The sequence below is a fragment of the Lolium perenne genome, chromosome 4, assembly GCF_019359855.2.
Source record: "Lolium perenne isolate Kyuss_39 chromosome 4, Kyuss_2.0, whole genome shotgun sequence".
In the NCBI taxonomy this organism is placed as follows: domain Eukaryota; kingdom Viridiplantae; phylum Streptophyta; class Magnoliopsida; order Poales; family Poaceae; genus Lolium; species Lolium perenne.
Window position 1 is genome coordinate 263,115,888 of NC_067247.2, and position 3,594 is coordinate 263,119,481.

A 3,594-nucleotide genomic window follows, 5' to 3' on the forward strand; every position below is an offset into this window, starting at 1 on the left:
CTCCCTAGTGAGAATGAACCATTTCTCATCAATGTGGACCCTGTCGTCCATAACTTTGAATGCTGGCTCGGGAGATAGCAAAGAATCTTCACTGAGCATATCGACGCAGAATTGCATTCGTTGTATCTTCACCCCACTGAAATCTGCAGTGTAAAGTTGAGCGGTTAACACCCAGGGCCTTTACTAAAGATCGGATCGTCCTTCTTTTATTAAGTGGGATTGTTGGTACCCTCGAAAGGCCCAAATCTATTCTCTTACGGCCAACACGACCTTTCTTTTTGTTAGACACATCAACTCGTTGACCTTTTGTAATCTGCTCCTGGGCTATATTCCACACCCTTTCGATTGTTCGTATGCTTGTATTTAGCATGTCTGCAATGAGTTGCTTATCTCCTGTTTGGAACCCTCCATCTCTTCTTCTGATTACTTCCAAGGCAAAATAAGCAGCAAATCTCTCCTCATTTCTCAGTTCCTTGCCTCTCTCATGCTCTGGCCTCATCTCATCAGGTACATCTGGGACATCATCCTTGCCTCTCTCATGCTCTGGCCTCATCTCATCAGGTACATCCGGGACATCATCCTTGCCTCTCTCATGCTCTGGCCTCATCTCATCAGGTACATCCGGGACATCATCCTTGCCACTCTCATGCTCTGGCCTCATCTCATCAGGTACATCCGGGACATCATCCTTGCCTCTCTCATGCTCCTGCATCTGATGTGGTGGGCTCAAATTGAGATCAATGACACGATCCAAGCATCTCCGCTGCTCCTGCATCTGATGTGGTGGGCTCAAATTGAGATCAATGACATGATCCAAGCATCTCCGCTGCTCCTGCATCTGATGTGGTGGGCTCAAATTGAGATCAATGACACCATCTTGAGCTTCATTAGTCTTATCAACTGCTCTTGTCTGAGGGAATCTCTGTCTCATATGGATCAAGGGTTTGGAGAAGATGTCCTCCTGGCGCATTCTATTATACCTCCACACATCTTTTGCACTAAGGGGCATTTTCTTCCTCTTAGAAATAAGGTTATATAGTGTGTCGCCAATAATTTGTTCCTGCATATAGCTGTGAAGAGAGAATATTTAATTTACTCCCTGGATCCTCATTGGAGAAAAAATAGGTATGAACTGAAACTTACTCATTGTAGAGGATTATCGGATCCTCATATTGGAATCTCATCTTCTTGTTTATTCTATTTCTCTTGTTATATTGTACTCCTCTTGTTCTCTTGTCCATAGCCTACAAAAATGATCATGCTATAATCCATAGAATTATAACAAAGTGTACAAATAATGTTGTGAATTCTCTCTGCAGGTACTGCATGATTCTAGTTACTGAACCATTGTTTCAGAGAATGATTAAATGCATCGGGTAATGCATGATCAGAGAACTGCAGCTTCAGGTCATGACAGTCGTCCAAGAAGAAGTGGAAAAGGTATATCCCATTAAAGCTACTCCAATGACCGTTATGGTTTACTGGATGAATACTGTGATGAATATTTGAAAAAGCTGAGCTATACAGTTTACTGGAGCAACCTACTTTACAGTTTTCTTACTGGAGTATTTCTAAAACTGGAATGATCATGATTTTTTGTGAAAAGGTACTCAAATCTTGTCCTTACTGCATATTGCTGTGATAATATGAATGAGAAAATGTGCTTTCAAGCAGTACTCCATTGCAGTACTCCAAATCATTCAAAGTTCTGAAACTTGAATTTATATGCAAGTGACAGTTAACACTGTCTGAATTTATATGCAGTGCAAACTTTAATTTTCCTTTGCAGTTATTTACTTCCATAAGGTTGCAAACTACAACCAGACAAGGTAACATGAAATCCTACTCCAGACAATACCCTTCAGCACTTCAGAAGCAATAAACCAGTGCCACCATGTTTCAGTTTCAAACAATCAGCATCTAATCCTCTAAATAAACATCAAACGATCAAGGTTTCAGAAATCTCTTTTGCCTCTTCTACTGATCTCTGAAGTATATATGATTACTTAAGGTGCCTGCTCAAAATGAAAGAATGTCGTTTGCTTATACAGAATGGAAGACATTGAAATTTTGTTTGCTTATGGAGACTCACAGTTCTGATTCATTCACTGAACTAGTGATTCATATTCAGTCTACAACACAACTACTCCTGTTTACATTATACTCACTGAACTAGTTTGTAGATTCAAAGAACAAAATGCTATTCCTGTTTACATTATACTCATGTACTCTTCAAATCAACATGTGATGCAGATTGGAGGACCTACCAAATGGAGACATTGCAATGTGTTACAGAATCCAGGATGCTCCAGCTGCTGCTCTGCTTCATCCTGCTCTGCTTCATCAACGCGGACAATGACGAGGGACGGCTCCGACAGTTGAGGCGAAAACGATCGACCTTGCGTCCATGCCTTCTCGTCGAGAAGAAAGACGGCGGGAGAAGGTTGCAGGGTGCAGGCCGGAGGGACGGCTACAGGGTCGGAGGAGAAGCTTGCCCGGCGGTGCCGGCCTCCTCGAGGCGGACGCATGGGCGCAGGAGGTGAGCGGTGACCGGCGGCGAGAAGCGAGCTCGGCGGAGTGGCCTGCGGGAGAAGGCTGCTGGCGCGGCCGCCGGGGAGGGATGAGCTAGCCCGGCGGCGCCGCCCTCCTCGAGGCGGACCCATGGACGCAGGAGGCGAGCAGCGACCGCCGGTGAGAGGCGAGCTTGGTGGAGTGGCCTGCGGGAGAAGGCTGCAGGCGTGGCCGTCAAGGAGGGATGAGATACTGGCCCAGCGGCGCCGCCCTCCTTGAGGCGGAACCATGCGCGACGCGAACTTCGGCGGCGTGATCTCCGGCGGAACCATGCGCGGCGCGATCTCCAGGGAGGCTGGCGGCGTGATCTCCGGCGGAACCATGGCGAGAGGCGATCTCCAGGGAGGCTGGCGGCAGCGCGAGCTCTACGTAGGCCGGCGGCGACAGTCAAGTTCGATGCAGGCCGGCGGCGCTAGGCGAGCTCGACGGAGGCTGGCGAATCGCGGGAGGCCGCCGGCCCGCCGGCGCCAGCGCTCGATCGGGACGATCAGATCGATTGATCGGGAGTCGATCGTTTCGACTTTGAAAGCGGGAGGACCAAAATGTAAAAAAACGGTTCAACTATGTGTCCGACACCTAAATCTAGTCGGAGGGAGTATATATAGTCGTACGTGCTCGCAATGAGAAACTTGCACAACATCTTTTGTCCTACCAGCCGGTGGCAGCCGGGCCTCTAGGGAATCTACTGGATATTAAGGTACTCCTTTTAATAGAGTACCGGAGCAAAGCATTAACACTCCGTGAAAACATGTGATCCTCACATCACCACCATCCCCTCCGGTTGTCCCGATTTCTGTCACTTCGGGGCCTTTGGTTCCGGACAGCGACATGTGCATACAACTTGTAGATACAATCTAAGCAATAAGTACAGAGCTTAAATCTAAGATCATGCCACTCGGGCCCTAGTGACAAGCATTAAGCATAACAAGATTGCAGCAACAATAACTTCACAAAGTTTATAGATAGACTAATCATAATGTATCATCCATCGGATCCCAACAAACACAACACCGATTACATCAG

At 47.1% G+C, this 3,594-nt stretch overlaps 1 long non-coding RNA gene across 1 annotated transcript; it reads left to right on the forward strand.

Moving 5' to 3' along the window:
• The first annotated feature begins 1,288 nt into the window (after positions 1–1,288).
• On the forward strand, positions 1,289–3,152 carry LOC127323197 (uncharacterized). The gene is made up of 2 exons (XR_011743590.1): positions 1,289–1,440; positions 2,254–3,152. It is a non-coding gene; the product is annotated as an uncharacterized lncRNA (long non-coding RNA).
• Positions 3,153–3,594: the final 442 nt, after the last annotated feature.